Source organism: Malaclemys terrapin, chromosome 1 (assembly GCF_027887155.1).
Source record: "Malaclemys terrapin pileata isolate rMalTer1 chromosome 1, rMalTer1.hap1, whole genome shotgun sequence".
Taxonomy (NCBI): domain Eukaryota; kingdom Metazoa; phylum Chordata; order Testudines; family Emydidae; genus Malaclemys; species Malaclemys terrapin.
Genome location: NC_071505.1, coordinates 263,495,060 through 263,517,571, shown reverse-complemented (window position 1 = coordinate 263,517,571; position 22,512 = coordinate 263,495,060). Strand labels below are relative to the sequence as shown.

Below are 22,512 nucleotides of genomic sequence, written 5' to 3'. Positions count from 1 at the left end.
AAGCCTGAGCCCCACCGCCCAGGGCCAAAGCGGAAGCCTGAGGGCTTTAGCCCTGGGCAGCGGGGCACAGGTTACAGGCCCTCTGTCTGGGGCTGAAGTCCATTGGGCTTTGGCCTCCTTCACCCGGGGCAGTGGGGCTTTGACTTTGGCCCTGTCACTCAAGGCAGCAGGGCTCAGGCAGGCTCAGACTTTGGTCCCCCCCCCCCCCATCCTGGGGTCGTGTACTAATTTTTGTTGTCGGAAGGGGGTCGCAGTGCAATGAAATTTGAGAATCCCTGGTCTACAGGTATTTGCCTCTCCCCTAGCTATACTTACCAAGGATCTGATTCTGCAACTCAGTTTCAATGGGACCTCCAACAGACGGCCTGGCTCTGCTACCCTGATTCACACTGAGAAGCACCTTATACTGTTAGTGGTCCCAACTCCCCCTGAAATACATTGGGCTACACAGAGTAAGGCACGACACAGTTGTAAAGGTGCTAGAATCAGGGCCTAAATGACTCCGCAATATTGTTCAGCACCTTCTCTCAGCAGGAATTTTGAGTCCTCATCTCACTTTTACCAAGGATGATGTTTATTCAGTGCTTGCTAGATCTTTCAGAAATAATGCATTTTGAATCATAGTATGTATCCATCGACTTAGAGAATCTACTCCAGTACAGGGTGGTGACAGCAAGTAGTAACTAGCCAGTGAAAATGTTCTTTATTTGCTGTTAAGGGCAAGATCATGGGATGGTGGAAATAGGCCCTTTCTGGTCACTTCCAGGTCAGTCTTGCCTTTTGCATTCAGCATGTGTTACTAGCACCAGTCAGGCAGATTGCCTCTATACCATGAAGCTGCTTTTTTAAAAAGCAGATGCATTTGGAGGCTGTTTCAGATTTGATTTATGGAATTTGCTATCAGGAAGTCTATAAGATGCTTAAATGTATTTTTTTTAGGTTACTTTCTCCCTCTAGTGCTTTATCCCTTTGTACATCTCCCATTGACCTCAGTGCAGAAGCAGAGCATCTGTCCTCAGGAAAAACCTGTCAAATTTTCAGCACACCATAACCTATTGACGGTTTCTTTCCATGGTTCAAATGAAGTGGCATTTTCTTTTATTAAACAGTAAGTAATTTCTTTGTCATCTTCTGTAATTTAACATTGCCACCATTTTTTCAATGGCTTTTCTTCTGTTGTGTGCTCCACACGCCATAATTCCACTCTCCCCCAAAACATTTAAACCAAACGTTTAATAAAAAAAAAAAAAGCCAGACCTTTCACTGTGGTACTTTATAGCCTGCAATTGCCAGCCAATGCATAAAGAGAATTCCAGCATAAGGAATGTATAGAAACATACTGTATTAAAGACATCTGACTCAATTGTATAAAAACAATTAGTGACTTGAATGAATCATTAGAGAAGTATTAAATTGATAGTCCTGGGAATCCAAGCCTTCTGTTTATATACAGGACCAGTATAGAACAAATAGAAGTATTCAGGAAATGTGCCACAAACTTGATCTGGAGGAATGAACTTTTCACTCTAACAGGTATACATTACTCATGTCCATTCACTATTTGGCTCCTCTACAGAGATTAGTAATAAGGGTGTGGCTCTTGTGATATATATAGCTATCCAGTGGGAACTGGACAGAATTTTATCCAATTGATTTTACATGGGTTGCCAAATAACTGCCAGATGGAAATATATTTTGATAATAGCTAATCAGCAGACCAAATTCAAGGCATTGATCATGCCCCTTGAATCAGTCAGCCCCCTCAAGCTTGCCATCTTTGAACTGAGCTCATGGACTTTCTAAAAGATCCAAATGACCTAGCTTTTATATAGTATTTTCCAGCAAGACGTTAGCCCTCACATACTTACTGAACACTGTTATTTTCAGATAGTAGCTGAACTCATAGACTTTAAAGCCAGAAGGGACCATCATGGTCATCACCTGACTTACTGCATGCTGCAGGCCACAGAGCCTCTCACACCCACTCCTGTAATAGGCCATAACCACTGGCTGAATTACTGACGTTCTCAAATCTTTAAAAAACTTCAAGTTACAGAGAAGCCACCATTTACTCTAGTTCAAACCTGCAAGTGACCCATACCCCACACTGCAGCAGAAGGCAAAAACCTCTCCAGGGTCTTGCCCAATCTGACCTTGGGGAAAATTCCTTCCTGACCTCAAATATGGTGGCCAGTTAAACCCTGAGTATGTTGGCAAGATGCACCAGCCAGACACCTGGAAAGGAATTCTCTGTAGTAACTCAGAGCCCTCCCCATCTAGTGTCCCATTTCCAGACGTTGAAGATATTTGCTAACAACAGTCATAGACGGGCCATATGCCCTTGTAGGCAACCTCATCATACCATCCCCTCCATACACTTACCAAGCTCAGTCTTGAAATAGATTAGTGTTTTTTGCTCCCACTACTCCCTTTGGAAGGCCAGAAATTCACTCCTCTGATGGTTAGAAACCTTTGTCTAATTTCAAGCCTAAACTAGTTGATGGCCAGTTTATAACCATTTGGTTCTTGTGCCACCATTGGTCCTTACCTTAAATAACTCCTCCCTCCCTGGTGTTTCACCCTCTGATGTATTTATAGGAAGCAATCATATCTTCTCTCAGCCTTTGTTTTCTTAGGCTACACAAGACATACTCCTTAAGTCTCTTCATGTAAGGTAGGTTCTCCATGCCTCTGATCATCCCAGTAGTCCTTCTCTGTACTTGTTCCAGTTTGAATTAATCTTTCTAAAGATGGGAGACCAAATTGCACACAGTATTCCAGGTGAGGGCTCACCAGTGCCTTGTATAATGGTAACACCACTTCTCTATCTCTACTGGCTACTGATGCATCTTAGAAATACATTTGCCTTTTTCACAACCAATACACCCAGGTCTTTCTCCTCCTTTGTTGCTTCCAACTGATAAATCCCCAGTTTGTTAGTCCCTAACTGCCTGACCCTTGACTTTGCATTATTAAATTTCACCCCATTTCTATTACTTCAGTTTTCAAGGTCAGCCAAATTTTCTTGTAAGATATTACAGTCCGCCTCCATAATGGCAATACCTCCCAACCTTGTCTCATCCTCCAGCCTGGTATTTCACTTTACAGTATGACTCATTGAAGTCTCCCCTTTAACCAGTTCCTTACCCACCTTTCGATTCTTGTATTACTCCCCATCTTCTCCAGTTTGACTAAATATGTGGTATTGTAAGACAGAAGGTAGATATAAGAGTCAGCGCTGCTAGTCCTGGCAGCAATATATAGAATGGATTCCACTCTAACTTACATAGACATATTCTTAGTGGATCAGCTTTGGGGTCCACCTGGTCTGCTATCCTGTCTTCAGCAGTAGCTGGTATCAGCTATTTCAGATGACTCTGCAAGAAACACTGTAGTGGACAATTGTGGAATAACTGGTTGACAGTTGTATCTTTTTCCTGATCCTATCATACACCGCTACCTCGATATAACGCGACCCGATATAACACGAATTTGGATATAACGCAGTAAAGCAGTGCTCCAGAGGGGGCGGGGCTGCGCACTCTGGTGGATCAAAGCAAGTTCAATATAACGCGGTTTCACCTATAACGTGGTAAGATTTTTTGGCTCCCGAGGACAGCGTTATATCGAGGTAGAGGTGTACTTAGATATTAATTGAGCCAGAGATAGTAAGAATGACTATATCCCAGTTGTTAGCACACTCCCTTAGGAGACCCAGGTTCCAGTCCCTGCTCTACTGAGTACTTAGATATTTCATACAAAGTGGAACACCTTCAACATGAGAGAGCACCATCTAGAACACTGTACAGCCCAGTGGTCAGGGCACTCACCTGGCAAGCAGAAGAGCCAAAAGCAAGTCTCTGTGCTGAATCAAGAAGAACTGGGATTTGAACCCAGGTCTTCCACATCCTGGGTGAGTGCTCTAAATGCTGGGCTACGGAGTATAAAGCACCAGTGTTTTTTGCACCTAACTTCAGGAGCGGATTCATGGCTGTGAAGCCCAAGCAAAGGTACGCAGCTCCTACTGACTCAGTCTTAAGTACTTATTTCCCTTTGAGAGGTAGGGCTTAAACCCCATCCTTTTTCTAAGCATTCCCTACTGGCTAGTTTTGGTGGTTCCCCACTCAGTGTGCTGGCTTCTGTGAACCCCATTCTTAGGTACGGAGCTCTCTCCATACATTGTATAAGGAGCCTGGCATCTATGTTAGGGTTGAGGATTCCACAGGGTGGCAGGGCACCTACAGTTACACTACTGAGCCTATCCCCCCTTTGTGGATCTAGCCCTTGGCCTCTGCTATCACATGGCAATGAGTTCCAAAGGTTAATTATGAGTTGTGTAAAAGTATTGCCTTGTATTCATTATAAATATGGTGCCTCAGATTGTTTAGTTCGTCTATAATGAGAATAAATAGGTGCACCTGATCTATCTTCTCTATATTATATAACTGTCTTTTTTATTTATTCTTTATTGTTACATTAATACAGCTAACATAAATACCAAAGAGAAGAAAGATAGCTAAGCTGGAATAAAGAGACAATATCTGATTTTACAACAATGTAGGTAAAACTCCCTCATTATTAAGGGCAAAAAATAATATAACAAAGATAAGTTTTGACAGTTAAAGATACCTTCCTGTACAGGTACATAATAATGGTCATTTTGTTATTCAGACCCAGTTTGGGGTTCTTTGACATGAGATCATAAACTAATCTCCAGAATTAGTCCCTTTCAGAAAAAGGAAGCAGTAGAGAGAAAAAGGAGTGGTAAGAGTAAAAAGAGGACCAACGAAAAGCCTGAACGTTTAGTAAAAATGGTAAGAAAGAAATGGTAGGGTGGGGGGAAGGGAAGGGTTGAGAAGATGGGAGGGGTGTAGGGTCTTGGGCAGGGACACAGACTGCAAACTAGGTTATCCAATGGGGAAATTTAACTGATTAGTCTGATACTTCCAAAAATGGGGACCATCTATCTATAAAGGTATCCTGGGCCTGGTCTACACTACGGGTTTAGGTCGACCTTTAGCAGCATTAATTCAAATTAAGCCTGGACACGTTCACACGACGAAGCCCTTTCTTTCGACTTAAAGGGCCCTTTAAACCGGTTTCTTTACACCACCTTCGACGAGGGGATTAACGATAAAATCGGCCTTTGCGGGTCGGAATTGGGGTAGTGTGGACGGAATTCGACGTTATTGGCCTCCGGGAGCTATCCCACAGTGCTTCATTGTGACCGCTCTGGACAGCACTCTCAACTCAGATGCACTGACCAGGTAGACAGGAAAAGACCCGCGAACATTTGAATTTCATTTCCTGTTTGCCCAGCGTGGAGAGCACAGGTAACCACGCAGAGCTCATCAGCACAGGCAACCGTGATGGAGTCCCAGGATTGCAAAAGAGCTCCAGCATGGACCGAACGGGAGGTACGGGATCTGCTCGCCATATGGGGAGATGAATCCCCATAGCTGAACTCCGTAGCAGTAAAAGAAATGGCAAAGTATTAGAAAAGGTCTCCAAGGCCATGAAGGACCGAGGCCATAACAGGGACACACAGCAGTGCCGCGTGAAAATTAAGGAGCTACGGCAAGCCTACCACAAAGCCAGAGAAGCAAACGGAAGGTCTGGGGCAGAGCTGCAAACTTGCCGCTTCTACGCGGAGCTGCATGCCATTCTAGGGGGTGCAGCCACCACTACCCCAACCGTGTGCTATGACTCCGTCAATGGAGAAACACACAGGAAAGAGGGTTTGGGGAACGAGGAAGATGAGGATGGAGGTAATGTAGGTAGCTCACAGCAGCAAGGAAGCGGAGAAACCGGTTTCCCCAACAGCCAGGATATGTTTGTCACCCTGGACCTGGAACCAGTAACCCCCAAACTCACCCAAAACCCTGAGGGCACACAGGAGACCTCTGGTGAGTGTACCTTTGTAAATATTACACATGGTTTAAAAGCAAGCGTGTTTAATGATTAATTTGCCCTGGCAATCACGGCCAGTACAGCTACTAGAAAAGTCTGTTAACGTGTATGGGGCTGGAGCGGAAATCCTCCAGGGACATCTCCAGAAAGCTCTCCTTCATGTACTCCCAAAGCCTTTGCAAAAGGTTTCTGGGGAGGGCTGCCTTATCCCGTCCGCCATGGTAGGACACTTTAGCACGCCAGGCCAGTAGCACGTAGTCTGGAATCATTGCATAACAAAGCATGGCAGCGTATGGTCCCGGTGTTTGCTGGCATGCAGACAACATCCATTCCTTTTCTCTCTTTGTTATCCTCAGGAGAGTGATATCATTCACGGTCACCTGGTTGAAATGGGGTGATTTTATTAAGGGGACATTCAGAGGTGCCCGTTCCTGCTCTTCTGAACAGAAATGTTCCCCGCTGTTAACCACGCAGTGGGGGGAGGGGTGAAGTGATCATCCCAGAGAATCGGGTGTGTGTGTGTGGGGGGTGGTTTACTTGGGTTTGTGCTGCATGTTAACCCGGAAACCGCAGCCCCTCCTTTTACATTGAAAACCCATTTTAAATGGCCAACCCAATTCATCCTTGATATGGGAAATGCGCTGCTGTTTGAAACCATTCCCACATGTTAAGAAGGTTAAAAAAGCCAAAACACTGTGGCTTACCATGGCTGCCAGCAAGCCGAAATCTGTTGCCTGGCACTGCGTGAGTGATCTCTCATACCAAACCGGCAGGCAGAGGAAAAATGCGACCTTGTAACGAAAGAATGTACCCATTGTTCTCTAAAATGTGTCTTTTTTTTAACCACCTCTCCCTTCTCCTCCACCAGCTGCAAATGTTTCTCCTTCACAGAGGCTAGTGAACATTAGAAAGAGAAAATGGGGGCTCCAGATGTCCTCCCATGCTGATAGAGCACAGCAGAATGAGTGGAGGCAGTCAATGTCAGACATGAGAAAAGCACAATATGAACGAGAGGAGAGGTGGCGGGCTGAATCGCGGCATGAACAGAGCAAGTGGCGGGCTGAAGATGATAGGTGGCGTCAGCTTACAGACAGAAGGCAAGAGTCAGTGCTCCGTCTGCTGGAGCATCAAACTGATATGCTCCAGCGTATGGTTGAGCTGCAGGAAAGGCAGCAGGAGCAGAGACCGCCGCTACAGCCCCTGTGTAACCAACAGCCCTCCTCCCCAAGTTCCATAGCCTCCTCACCCAGACGCCCAAGAACATGGTGGGGGGGCCTCCGGCCACCCAGTCACTCCACCCCAGACGATTGCCTAAGCATCAGAAGGCTGGCCTTCAATAAGAGTTAACGTTTTAAAATGCAGTGTGTCCTTTTCCATCCCTCCTCCCCCACCCATCCCAGGCTACCTTGGCAATTATCCCCCTACTTGTGTGAGGAATTAATAAAGAATGCATGAATGTGAAATAACAATGACTTTATTGCCTCTGCAAGCGGTGCTCGAAGTGGGGAGGGGAGGGTGGGGGTGGTTGGTTTACAGGGAAGTAGAGTGAACCAGATGGGGGGGGCGGAGGGTTCATCAAGGAGAAACAAACAGAAGTTTCACACCGTAGCCTGGCCAGTCACAAAACTCGTTTTCAAAGCTTCTCTGATGCGCACCGCGCCCTGCTGTGCTCCTCTAACCACCCTGGTGTCTGGCTGCGTGTAATCAGCGGCCAGGCGAGTTGCTTCAACCTCCCACCCCATTTATGTACAGGCGTGACTACCTGCCCTTTCCAGGTTATTATACGCGGCCAGTCCGCATCCACATCCAGTAGTTAAAAAAAAATAATAATAATAATTTAAATTGGAATTTCATCCATTAATAAGTATTTATTATATAGTTAAAACCATTCTATTGAAGGACAGATATTAAATAACACTAAATATGTTAATGTTCAAAACAATATTAAAAATTTGAAAATTTAGAGCATGGAAACCAAAATAGCTAAAATTTAGTTTTGGTAAGATACACGGAATGGAAACTCCGGGATCTTTACCTGTCACTGAATATAGCCATCATACCAATAGTGGAATATAAAACAAGTCTACATATACTCTCCTTAAAATTTTTACTTCTGTCCATTCCCAATAATTGTAACAAATCATTATTACCTTCACTCCACTTGCCACGCGCCCCAAGCACAAAACCAAAGAAGTGAATATTTTTACCTCCCGTTAAGTTTTTAATTTCTTCCTCTAACTCAAGATAATAAGCCACCTTCTCACTGTGGGCTTGTTCCAAACTTCCGGCATTATCCTCCCATCGCACTGTAACATCAACCACCACTGCTGTATCTCCTTTTATAAATATAATATCCGGCTTTCTTAACTCACCCTTACTATTTCTCAAATGGGGCTCTATCATTGCCTTCCACCCTAATTTACCAACCTTATCTACAACTGCAGACACTACTCTATTATGCCTTTTTATCCTAGCATTCTTAGTCTTATAACATTGTCCTGAGATATGGGGAACAGTCTCCCGCACTTTACCGCACCATCTACAAAGAGCATTCACACCTCCTCTTCCTCTTGCTAATGTCTCCCTAGTAGGATAAATATTTGCCCTAAGCTGCAATGCTGCGATATACGCTGATGATTTAACTTTACTAGAGTTTCTAAAAATCGAATTACTAATTAAATCATTTTTAAAATATTTTATCCCTATTCCCTGACATCTCAGTTCCGACCATCTTAAAAATTCCTCTTCCCTCCATTTCTTGGGATGAGAGGTTACTGCACTAAATGACAATATTTTATCCACAAGATTTTCTCCTGCATATAGATAAGATAGGTCCATCCAATCATCTCTCGAGACAATATGTCTCCTCCATTTACGAATTAACATATTTGGGATTTGCACACTAAACTTAGTGAGAGCTAAACCACCATCCCTACCTCTAGAATAAAATATCCCATCTGTGGTACACTGAGGTAAATGTAAAATCTCTTTAACTATTTTTCTAACTAACACATCAAGATCGTCTAAAAGATTAAAAGGGGGTTCTATTAAAAGAAGATTATAAAATAGCTTCGGTAAGATGTATGTCTGTAAAATTAATATTTTTTGGGCCGGTTTTAATGGGGCCTTAATTAAATTCTCACTCCAATCTTTCAATTTTTCTTTAAGTACCGGTCCCCCTACACCTATCCAGGGATCTATTCTAGCCCCTAAATATTTTTCAAAATCCCCTGGTTGAACATATTCAATCTCCTCTGACCCTATCTGCCAATTATCCTTAGGATTAACTACATAGGTTTTATGTTTAGTTAAAATATGAAAGCCTTTCGTTTTCTTCACATTAACAGAGAGATTAGTATTTTTACAAAACTCCTCTAAAATACCCAAATTTTTGATCATTCCTTTATATGAGCTACTTAAAATTGCCACATCATCGGCAAAAGCCAATGACGTGACACTATTACCCTTAACATAAAAACCACTTCCTTCTACTTCTAATCTAGTTAAAAGGGGATCCATAGCAATATTAAACAAAATTGGGGACAACGGGTCACCCTGCTTGACCCCCCTCCTAATTAAAATAGACTCAGTAGCTTCATCACCCACCCATACCCTAGTTGTGCAATTATCATAAAGGTCCCTAATAATATCTATAAAATGTTCATCTATACCAAATCTTCTCAACCCGGCTATTATATGTCCGTGTCCCACAGAATCAAATGCTTTAGCCAGATCTACGAACACTATTGCAATTTCATTCCCATTTCGTTTAGCCTCTTTAATCAAATTATCTAATATAGCAATATTTTCCTCACACACAGGGGCGGATATAAACCCTTTTTGTCTACTACATATCTTAACTGTTTCCACCAGTCTTTTTGCTAATATTTTGGTATAGATTCTAATCCAAACTGACCCAATTGTCAATGGTCTCCAAGATGTTAACTTCTTCATTTCCTCCTCATCTTGTGTCTTTGGTATTAAAATTGTTCTATTTTTCTTAAATTCATCTGGTACCTGTCTATTTAGAAACCATATATTAAAAATTTTTGTAAGTATTAAGGAGTCTAAATTAAAAATATCCCACAAATTGCTCACTTTTACTTTATCTGGGCCAGGAGCACTATCTTTTCTTATTTCTCTTAAAGCTATTCTAATCTCATCCACAGAGATCGGACTCATTAATATATCATTATCCGCATTCTCTGTGGATGATGGCCACCCTATCATATTACCATGTCCAATTGTTCCCAAAATATTTACATAGTATTCCTCAATTTCTTTCATAGGGATAGCACACTTAGCCTTATCTGGCTCTCCCATTATAATGCGAGTCAATCTTCTTCTATCCTTATCAAATAATTGTTGATAGAATTTATACTTAGCTTTCTTTGTAGCATATCTCCTAATTGCATTAAATTGCTTCCTTCTCCCCTCCTTTCTCATCTTCCCTTTTCCTTTATTCCTCAACTCTATTTGACTTTCATTTCTAGGGTCCTTTCCCTCTACTAATGAATAACATAATTTTTCCAACATTGCCCATCCGAGAGCTTTTGTTAAATCCTCCTTTAATAATCCTTAAATTTCCCCTAAACTATTTATTATTTCTCTTCCCTCCCTACTTTGTTTTCCCCGTTTACATATTTTCTCCACTAAATCCACTTCTGGATGTCCTTTTAGTGGGAAAATCCTCTCTCTTGGGGGCGGAATTTCTAATATATTTACTCTAATGTCCTCTACCTCAGTCACTTCCTCCCTATCTCCTGTTACCACTAACTTCTTCTTTGCTAATTCTCGTCTTTTATCTGATATTTGTTTATTCGTTTTGGTCCTCATCTCGCTCTCAATACATTTATTTATATTCCTTTTCCCAATATATTTCCTTTCCAACTGTATAAGCTGCGCAACCTCATCTTTGGTCCATATACGAGATCTAGTCGATCCCTCTTTGATCTTACTTTTAGCAGCCATATCTTCTTTTCTTTGCTCATTCCTCACAGCAGGGTGTCTATGTCTACAGTGTTGGCTCAATCCAGATCTAGTATGAAAACCAAGCCCACAGACCAAGCACGTATGGCTCTTCATTGGGGTATCCGCCTTCTTGGGTATGCACTTGGGGTAGTGGCAAGCTATATTATGATATTGAGAAGATTTTCCACATTTACTACATACAACTCGTATGGCTTTACTTTTATGAACCACATTAATGTGTTTGGCCCATTTACCAAATGTTGGTAATATCTGGGGACATATTGGACAATTAAAACTATCAACGGGATACTCTAAATAAAAAACCCCATCCTTCCACGAACTACTTTCTAATATATTTATATTACTACCAGTACTGTTAAGATCCTTATTACGATCCCTATTAAAATCAGTACTTGGTCTAAAACTATTTAATAAACTAGACCCATTAACTAAATGAGCATTAAGATATCCCGATTCCCTAACATATGGATCATCAAATGTACTTAAATACTTAAAATCTGGATTAAAACTGTCCATAGTTAAATCATTAAAAGTGTCCCTTGTAAAAACCATCGGTAAGATAGATAAAATCTCCTCACCATGATCATCACAAACATTCTCCTCTACCTCCTCTCCATGCTCCATTGGGAGGACTTGATTCTCACTCTCATGCTCATGAGACTTCATTATAGTCCACACCATTTTATCCATTGGTCCAGCGACCCTGATCACACCCCTAATATATTTAACACTGTCAGCCGGGGCATCAAAGCCAACAGCGGGGGCGTTATTAACCCGGTCCAGCGCCAATCCGGTATAAAAATATAAATTACTTTTTTCCATAGCTAAAAGATTTACCCTTCTCAGGGGGAAACTAACCCTTTCCAGGGGGAAACTAACCCGTGCCTGGGGGAGACTACCCTTACCAGGGGGAATCTAACCCTTACCAGGGGGAGTCAACCCGTACCTGGGGGAGGCTACCCTTACCAGGGGGGCATCCATGTGGCACCATATGGGGCTGCCCAACCCCGTCCCACACCCCACTGAATGTGGGATGTGGGTTCGTCCTCCGCAATCCGCCTGGCTATCCAAGCCAGTTACCGACTCTCACCACGAGGAGGTAGCGGTTGGACTTGCAATCCAGAGGCTTTCCTCAAAGAGGGGTCCCAAACAGCATAATGTCGAGCTCTAACGGGCGTGTGAGAAAAGGCTCAGATCTTGGTAGGGGTTGCCCCTATTGACCGGGCTCACGCCCACCCCCACCTCACCGATAACCCATTCTCTCACTACCCTCAGGCAATGTTTCCGTCCAAGCCCGACAGCTGAGAGAGTCCAGAGACGCATGGAGAGCCATTAAGAGAGCTAAATAAGAGAGATAAATGTCTCCCCCTTACTCTCACAGATATTGTGGAGCGCACAGCAAGCAGCAATAACAATGGGGATATTCTTTTCGCTGAGGTCTGAGCGAGTCAGTAAGCTGCGCCAGCGCGCTTTTAAACATCCAAATGCACATTCCACCACCATTCGGCACTTGCTCAGCCTATAGTTGAACAGGTCCTGACTCCTGTCCAGGCTGCCTGTGTACGGCTTCATGAGCCATGACATTAAGGGGTAGGCTGGGTCCCCAAGGATCACGATAGGCATTTCATCATCCCCAACGGTTACTTTCTGGTCCGGGAAGAAAGTCCCTTCCTCCAGCTTTCGAAACAGACCAGAGTGCCTGAAGACGCGAGCATCATGTACCTTTCCCGGCCATCCCACGTTGATGTTGGTGAAACATCCCTTGTGATCCACCAGGGCTTGCAGCAGCATTGAAAAGTACCCCTTGCGGTTTATGTACTCGGTGGCTTGGTGCTCCGGTGCCAAGATAGGGATATGGGTTCCGTCTATGGCCCCACCACAGTTTGGGAATCCCATTTCAGCAAAACCATCCACTATTGCCTGCACGTTGCCCAGAGTCACTACCCTTGATATCACCAGGTCTTTCATTGCCCTGGCAACTTGGATCACAGCAGCCCCCCCACAGTAGATTTGCCCACTCCAAATTGATTCCCAACTGACCGGTAGCTGTCTGGCGTTGCAAGCTTCCACAGGGCTATCGCCACTCGCTTCTCAACTGTGAGGGCTGCTCTCATCCTGGGTATTCTGGTGCTTCAGGGGAGGGGAAAGCAAGTCACAAAGTTCCATGAAAGTGCCATTACGCATGCGAAAGTTTCGCAGCCACTGGGAATCGTCCCACACCTGCAGCACGATGCGGTCCCACCAGTCTGTGCTTGTTTCCCGGGCCCAGAATCGGCATTCCATGCCATGAACCTGCCCCAGTGACACCATGATTTCCACATTGCTGGGGCCTGTGCCTTGTGAGAGGTCTATGTCCATGTCAATTTCCTCATCACTCTCTTCGCCGCGCTGCAATCACCTCCTCGGCTGGTCCGGGTTTCGCCTTGGCATATCCTGGCTCTGCATATACTCCAGGACAATGTGCATGGTGTTCATAGTGCTCATAATTGCCGCGGTGATCTGAGCGGGCTCCATGATCCCAGTGCTAGCTATGGTCTGAAAAAAGGCGCGAAACTAGTATCTGACGGACCAGGAGAAGGAGGGAGGGAGGGCGGGCCGAGTGACGACATGACGTACAGGTACAGGGAATTAAAATCAAGAAAGGTGGCTGTGCATCAGGGAGAAACACAAACAACTGTTACACAGAATGGTCCCCCCAAAGATTAAACTGAAAACCCTAGGTTTAGCAGGCCGTTGATTTGACGGAGGGAGGAGGAAAGCAAATGAATACAGAACAAATCTATTTTTTACATCTTAAGACGACGGTGCAGCATGACTGATAGCCCTCGGCATCTTCTGGGTGCTTGGCAGCAAATACTGGGCACTTGGTTCTTAGTGTACTACGATGGCCTTCAGGCCTATTGCACGATCTGCTGCTCAGGGAAGACTCTGCTAATGTGCGATGATCCAACTTGTAATAGGACGGTTACCAGTCGTAATACACCATCTACTACCAAAAGACAAAAGGCAAGGGGCTGGTGCAATGCAACCCTACGGCTGCCAGCCCCACAGCTGCCAGCACCTAGATCGCCGACGAAGGCTACCAGTCATGCTGCACTGTCTACCGCCAAAAGGCAGTTAGCTGCTGCTGCTGTGTAGCAATGCAGTCCCATGTCTGCCGGCACCCAGATGACATATGGTGACGGTGAGCTGAGCGGGCTCCATGTTTGCCGTGGTATGTTGTCTGCACAGGTAACCCAAGTAAAAAGGCGCGAATCTATTGTCTGCCGTTGCTCTGACGGAGGGGGAGGGGCCTGACGACATGTACCCAGAACCTCCTGCAACACTGTTTTGCATCATCCGGGCATTGGGGTCTCAACCCAGAATTCCAATGGGCGGCGGAGACTGCGGGAACTGTGGGATAGCTACCCATAGTGCAATGCTCCGGAAGTCGACGCTAGCCTCGGTACTGTGGACGCGGACCGCCGACTAGAGCACTTAGAGCATTTTATGTGGGGACACACACAATCAGCTGTATACAACTGATTTCTATAAAACCGGCTTCTATTAATTCAACCTAATTTCGTAGTGTAGACATACCCTTAGTTGTTTCTGTTGCAAAACATTATTTTTTTTCCATTGCCGCCAAGCTCCCCAATGTAGAGCACCATTTTTTGATAGTTGGGCACACTTGGGACTTCCATCATTGTAGAATTAGACATTTGACTATGATCAAAGCTCTACTCAGCCACAGGTTTTCAAAGGATTTCCATTTCCAAGGTGGGTTAGGTAGATTTAGGAAGGTGTGGCCTGGCTGAAGCGCCGCCTTGGTGGAGATAAATAAATTGGCCCGAATATTTACCTCTGTCCAGAAAAGACAGAGCACAGGGCAATCCCAAAGCACATGGTATATGCTAGGGCCTGCTGTCTTGCAGCACCAGCATTTGCCAGACCTAGCTCCTCCTGAGCTCAAAAGTCCTCAGGGAGTCCAGTGCCTCCTCCAAACCCCAAATTTATGAATAATGCTGCCCATTGGAACAAATCTGATTCTAAAGAATGTTGATAAGGGAAAACGAAAGCTCATTCACTCATTTCTTTTTAACATTGTCACTGGTGATTGCCAATTTCAATGATAGGTAGGAATACAGACTAGACAAAACCTTAGGGCAACAGTGTAACTTTTTCAGAAAGACCCAAGGCTGCGTGGGAGGGAAGGCAGTGATGCAAAGGCATCTGGATTAAATTGCATTGCAGAGCATGTTTAAGTTGAAGGAATTGCTATTCCTTCTTTGGATCCAGTTGGAATTCCCCTTCCGGAGAGGGAAGGGCATGAAGGAATCATTTTCAATCATGAGGTTTGTGCTCAAAAATCCCCCCCTCTCTTTTTTTAATCCATTCAGACCATAGACTGGGTTTAGGAGCAATTAAAATTTTGGAGTTAGTTCAAAGAAAAGACTCGGAAGGGAAGACATTTAGAAGCAACCAAATACCAAGCTTTCCTAGAGGTCAAAATTGTGACCGATTTCTCCTTGGGGAAATTGTAGAAATCTGAGTTTAGGACTGATTCTAGTGGTAGTGAGGCTACACAGCCTTCCTCCAGGTACAGCCAGGCTAGAAAGCCTATCAGGGGGTCAACCATTGTGATTCTTGGCTCAAGCCTGAGGATTTATAGCAATGCCTAAAGTTGGGTAGACCAAAGCCTCCTAAGTCGATAGGCGGCTGCATTTTTTTCAAAGGATAATCTGGGCTTGTTGCCCACAAGAAGATCTGGAAAATGCAGTTTATTCTGAGAAAAAAATAACAACCAAAAAACAGAAGGGGGAATATAAAGTGGCAAGGAGCTAAGGACAAATAGAAGCTTTAGGAGGACATTCATGTTTATTATATTATCTCTGCCCCAAAGGGATAGAAGGAGGGCCTCCCATCCATGTAAATCCAAAGCTATCTATGTGATCTGAGGATTTAAATTAATGCTGACTATTTCTTTTATATTCCTAGGAAAGAGCACCTGACCTGCTGTACCTGACTTGCTGCCTATTAAAGTACCGAAGTACCTGACCTGCTGCCTATAAAAAGTATTATTTAAGAGGGTGACATTATGAACCCCCTTGAGAGATACCGAGACCCTCTGATTTGTACTAATAAATTTTGTAACCTGAGATTTTCCCAAATAATGCAATGGTTTGTAATATGTTGGTGATGTGCTGAAGGAGGTTGGTGATGAATAAAAGTAGATCAACATATAAGCACATTTTTGTCTTTTCGGGGCCTATTTTTATATTCTGGATCCCCCAGTGTGCTCTAATTTGTATTGCTAGCAGCTCAATGGACAACTCAAATAGGAGGGGGGACAGCCTGGTATAGTACCGAGATGGAGATTGAAAGGAGGGGAGACGTAATTATAGGTTACAACTAGGACTGTCAATCGCAGTTAACTCATGCGATTAACTAAAAAAAAAAATTAATCGCAATTAAAAAAATTAATTGCAATTAATTCTACTGCTAGACAATGGAATACCAAATGCAATTTATTAAATATTTTGGATGTTTTTCTATATTTTCAAATATATTGATTTCTATTACAATACAGAATACAAAGTGTACAGTGATTTTTGCTTTATATGATTTTTATTACAAATATTTGCACTGTAAAAATGATACACAAAAGAAATAGCATTTTTCAATTCAACTCATACAAGTTCTGTAGTGCAATCTCTTTATCCTGAAAGTGTAACTTACAAATGCAGATTTTTTTTGTTACATAACTGCACTCAAAAACAAAACACTGTAAAACTTTAGAGCCTACAAGTCCACTCAGTCCTACTTCTTGTTCAGTCATTCGCTAAGGCTTGGTCTACACTACCCCCCTAATTCGAACTAAGGTACGCAACTTCAGCTACGTGAATAACGTAGCTGAAGTCGAAGTACCTTAGTTCGAACTTACCTTGGTCCACACTGGGCAGGCAGGCTCCCCCGTTGACTCCGCGGTACTCCTCTCGCCGAGCTGGAGTACCGCAGTCGATGGCAAGCACTTCCGGGTTCGACTTATCGCATCCAGACTAGACGCGATAAGTCGAACCCAGAACTTCGATTTCCAGCCGTCGAACTAGCTGGTAAGTGTAGCCAAGGCCTAAGACAAACAACTTTGTTTACATTTACAGAACATGCTGCTGCCTGCTTCTTATTTACAATGTCACCTGAAAGTGAGAACAGGTGTTCGCATGGCACTTTTGTAGATGGTGTTGCAAGGTATTATTGTGCCAGATATGCTAAACATCCATATTTTTTTTTAATGGAGATATCCTATCTCCCAGAACTGGAAGGGACCTTGAACGGTCATCGAGTCCAGCCCCCTGCCTTCACTAGCAGGACCAAGTACTGATTTTGCCCCAGATCCCTAAGTGGCCCCTTCAAGGATTGAAGTTACAACCCTAGATTTAGCAGGCCAATGCTCAAACCACTGAGCTATGCCTCCCCCCATGCTTTAGCAACCATTCCAGAGGACATGCCTCCATGCTGCTGATGCTTGTTAAAAAATAATGCGTTAACTAAATTTGTGACTGAACTCCTTGGGGGAGAACTGTGTGTCTTCGGCTCTGTTTTACCCGCATTCTGCCATATATTTCATGTTATAGCAGTCTTGGATGATGACCCAGCACATGTTCATTTTAAGAACACTTTCATTGCAAATTTCACAAAACACAAAGAAGGTACCAATGTGAGATTTCTAATGACAGCTACAGCACTCGACCCAAGGTTTAAGAATCTGAAGTGCCATCCAAAATCTGAGAGGGAGGAGGTGTGGAGCATGCTTTCAGAAGTCTTAAAAGAGCAACACTCAGATGCAGAAACTATAGAACCTGAACCACCAAAAAAGAAAATCAACCTTATGCTGATGGCATCTGACTCAGATGATGAAAATGAACATACTTCAGTCTGCGCTGCTTTGGATTGTTATCAAGCAGAAACCATCATCAGCATGGGCGCATATCCTATGGCATGGTGGTTAAGATGAAGGGACATATGATGCCAGCTATAACAGTGTCATGCGAACGCCTGTTCTCACTTTCAGGTGATACTGTAAACAAGAAGCGGGCAGAATTATCTCCTGTAAATTGTAACCAAATTTGGTTGTCTGAGCGATTGGCTGAAGTAGGACTAAGTGGACATGTAGACTCTAAAGTTTTACACTGTTTTATTTTTCAATGCAGTTATTTTTTGTACATAATTCTACATTTGTAAGTTCAACTTTCATGATAAAGAGATTGCACTACAGTGCTTGTATGAAGTGAATTGAAAAATACTATTTCTTTTGTTTTTTTTACAGTGCAAATATTTGTAATAAAAAATAAATATAAAGTGAGCACTGTACATTTTGTATTCTGTGTTGTAATTGAAATCAATATATTTGAAAATGTAAAAAACATCCAAAAATATGTAAATAAATGGTATTCCATTTGTTTAACGCAATTAATCACACAATTAATCGAGATTTTTTTTAATTGCATGATTAATTGAGATTAATTTTTTAATCGCTTGACAGCCCTAGTTACAACACAGGTGCTAGGATTGGAGTACAAAAGTCTAATACAGGAAATGAAAAAGGGACTATATCAAATTTTTTGTAGAATGGTGAACAAATGTCTCCAATTAAATCTGTCAAAAGGCCTTTTCCACATCCAGAGACAACACAGCCATCGGTTTTGCTAGCAGGACAGCACACTGATAAATTGATGAGTGTCACCCAACCCATGTCTCTTTTGTTAAAAAAAACCTACCTGAAGCCTCATTGCTTTTTCTAATTGCCCAGCTAGGATTTTAGACAATATTTCAGTATCAGAATGGATTAAAGATATTGGTGGATAGCTCACACTTTCTTGGGTACCTTTGGCAGATTTATGCATGACTGAGATTAGGGCTTCATTCATTGAAGAGGGCAGTGTATACTTTGGCCAGTCTTTGAATTGGGTGCAAAGGTCATCTGGAAAGCTGCGTAGGCCCAGGGCCTTACCTGACTTCATGTTGCTTACAGCAGCCATAATTTCAGAGGCACATAATGGGAAATCCAGTCAAATTTGTTGTACTTCTGTTAGCTGGGAAAGTTGCAGATTTGGGCCATATTCCTCAAGTAATTGATCATGGAGCGGAGATGTCTTGTTTATTGATACTTTTTTCAGCAAGTATCTGGCCCTGAAGTCACTTGAAGTCTATGTGTTAATAGCTTCCTAGTTTTATTGACGGATTCTCAGTGTGTTTGTTTCAGTCTAAACAAAGCAAATTCAGCCTGAAATGAGGTTAATTTATAAATTTTATATCTGAGATGGGTCACCTCATGGAGTATGTCCAAAGTCAGGGAATTGACATAACTGACATCTGCCTGCTTGAGCCTTTCCCTTAAATTCATCAGCTCAGCTTACTTTACCCTCTTTTTATGGGGGAAGTAGCTTAGTATCCTGCCCCTTAAGTTCGCCTTGAAAGTGTCCCACAAGGTGCTCAGGAGATCAAAGGATTATCTTTGGTGTCAAAGAAAAAATGTATTTCTTCCTCCACTAACTTTTTTAATTGAATGTCTAGTAGCAAAGAGGAGTTTAACCTCCATCTTCTGGTAGTGCCTATTTTTTTAGGATATGACAGCTGCAATACCAGAGGTGCCCGATCAGAGATCATAATCACTTTTATTTCATTGTTAATAACAGAGCTCCCAAAGCCACCAAATACCAAAAAATAATTGATCTGGGAGTATGTGGGGCTAAGACAAAGGAATAGTTTCTAGCTGTAGGGTACTGCAGCCTCCATATGTCCTCTAAACCCACTTCCTCCATCTGGCCAATAATAATCTGCCTAGCAGAGGATTGGGAATGCTGGCGTGTTCTCAATCCATCTAAAAGTGGGTCCAACACTTTGTTGAAGTCCCCTGTTATAATCAAATTTCCAAGGGAGGAGTCAAGCTTGAAAATGATTGAAAAAGGAGGGATCATCTTTACTGGGGGCACAGGGGCTAAAAAGCATGCATGTACATCAGAGATAGGAACTGTACAATTATGAGTCTTCCTTGGGTATTTTTATCCGTTGATAGGATTTGTGGGGTCAGTTTTTTACTGAACAGGATTGACATCCCTTAGATTTGACTGAGTAATTACTAAAAACTTTAAAGCTTTTCAGCCTCACACTCCATAAGATGGATTTCCTAGAGGAAGATTATATGCATTTCAACTTTAAGTGAGATGTTTTCACCTTTTTATAGGGTTATCAATTCATGTTATGTTCCAAGAAATACATGTAAGCAGGTTAGCCATAGGTGCTCACCGTGGGACCAATTCCACTGTGCATACAACGCAGTGCCTGCCAAGATGCAGGGGTCTGGGTTGGGTGAGGAGTTCAGGATGAAGGGTATCCAGGGGAATTTGTAAGGAATTTAGATGGAGAAGAGAAGATAGAGGATAAGTGCCTAAGAAAGAGTTGAGAGGAAGTAGGACGGGGGGGCTGGAAGAAAAGACAAAGGCGTGAGAGAGCAGTGCTCTTGAGTCAGAGTGGAAGGGAATAAATATCAGGTTAGAGAAGGGCAGCCTGAACAAACACATTCCTTCTGCCTTACATTGAATGCAAAATAAATGAATATTCCCAAAACTTCTCTTCTCCCATAAGGCAAGGATAAGAAGGGAGGGTGAACATCCCTGAGTACATTTTAAATAGGGTTTCTGCGCTGAAAGTTAGAATCCTACATGACATATGTACTTGGGGATCTGCTGGGAAAAAAAATGAGAGGTAGAAAACTCCACCATCTCCTTTAACCAAGTGGGTCCAAAATCTCAGTGTATGGCCCTTTGACAGCCAGCTATTTAAGGGCCCACAAGAACTGAAATAAGGCCCTCCTCCCGGGCATGTCACTCAATATAACCACTCACAATTTAAACTAAATACATTACTGGTTAGTATGCTGTTCTTAAAAACACTATGAGTAAGGTAATGAGGCAGTAACCACTTCTTGCCCATGAGCCACAAAAATCTATAAAACAAACCCCATAACCATTAACAGAAATGGAGTCAAGAGATCTGGATCGATAGCTGACCAACCCCAGTTTGTTAGGCAAATCAATTACCCCTGGTGCCCCAGTAAGAGGACAGGATATAGATACTGTCTCCTCTGGAGTCAGGCTGGTCCAGGTTCTTGCTCAGCAGGATGCAGTGTGTTGATCTGAGCCTGAGAGTGTCAAATTGGTCTGCCTGGCTTCACATTGGTCAAGATGGCAGACATGGGGGATGCAGAGCTGAGGTGGGTACTATGAAATGCTGTTTCTCCGGATCACTTTACCTTGGGTGACAACAACCTCATAGACTCAAAGTTTAAGACCAGAAGGGACCATCATGATCATCTAGTCTGACCTCCTGCACATTGCAGGCTACAGAAGCTCATCCACCCACTCCTATAATAGAATCCCAGAGTTACTGAAGGCCTCAAATCATTGTTTAAAGACTTCAGGTTACAGAGACTCCACCATTTACACTCATTTAAACCTGCAAGTGATCCATGCCCCAGGCTGCAGAGGAAGGCAACCTCCCCCCACCCCCAGGACTCTACCAATACGACCTGGGAGAAATTCTGTCCCGACCCCAAATATGGTGGTCAGGTACACCCTGAGCATGTGGGCAAGACCCACCAGACAGACACGTGGGAAAGAATTGTCTGTTATAACTCAAAGCCCTCCCCATCTAGTGTCCCATCACAAGCCAATGGCAACACAACTGTTGAATAGCAACAGTAAATCGCACAGCAATGAGGAATAATTTATATAATAGCTTGATATTTTGTCTCTTTTCCATACTATTACTTACCCACTGTAACTCTGTTCACTTTCTTAAATGTCCCTTCATAATGACACTTAGAATCTTTCCTTAAGTGATTATAATTAATTTACCAAACAGTAATCTTTATGAGTAGCAGCTAGTCACAATCTTCCCCAGTATTGACAAAATAGATAGGGTTATCAGCAGGTTTTGTCACTATACTGTTTTTCCCCTTCTCGGATCATTAATGAGCGTACTAATCACTGATCCCAGTTTGGAATGACTCCTCACTCCACTGTTAACTTTTTGCTATAGTAAAATGTATGCATATTTTCCTACTTTGTTTTCAGCATCTCTCCTGCCTATTTTAGTGATAATCAGAATTATCTTTTGCCTGCTGCAGACTTTTTTTTATTGCAGTGTTGTTGTAGCCATGGTGACCTCAGGATACGAGAGAGAAGAGCTCTGTGGATCTAGAAAGTTTCTCTCTTTCACCAACAGAAGATGCTGCAATAAAAGATATTACCTCACCGGCCGTGCGTCTCACGTTTTTATTTGATAGCACTAACTAGATTTTTTGCTTGGTGTTTTTTGCTTTTGTTGTTGTTGTGGTGACAAAGTCATAGAATTGTTAGTGTCAAAGAGGCCCTAGCAGATCATTTAGTCCAAGTCCCCAGGTTTTTTTTTTTTTTTTTGGCAGGAATCAGATTTCTCATCAACAGGTTTGTGTAGTGTGAAAAATAAGGCAGGCATGTCAGGTACTTGCATTCATTCACACTTTCAGAATATTACTGTTGTTGACCACAACTACAGCTTGGGGAAATAGTGCAACAGTTATCTATTAAT

General features: G+C 43.0%; 1 long non-coding RNA gene across 1 annotated transcript in view; it reads left to right on the top strand.

The window, feature by feature from the left end:
* The window catches only part of LOC128828067 (uncharacterized), an 86,731-nt gene extending 70,615 nt beyond the window's left edge, over window positions 1-16,116 (top strand). The window contains exon 3 of the long non-coding RNA XR_008443155.1: window positions 15,880-16,116. This is a non-coding gene — a long non-coding RNA (uncharacterized LOC128828067). The remainder of the gene's footprint in view (window positions 1-15,879) is intronic.
* The last annotated feature ends 6,396 nt before the right edge of the window (window positions 16,117-22,512 follow it).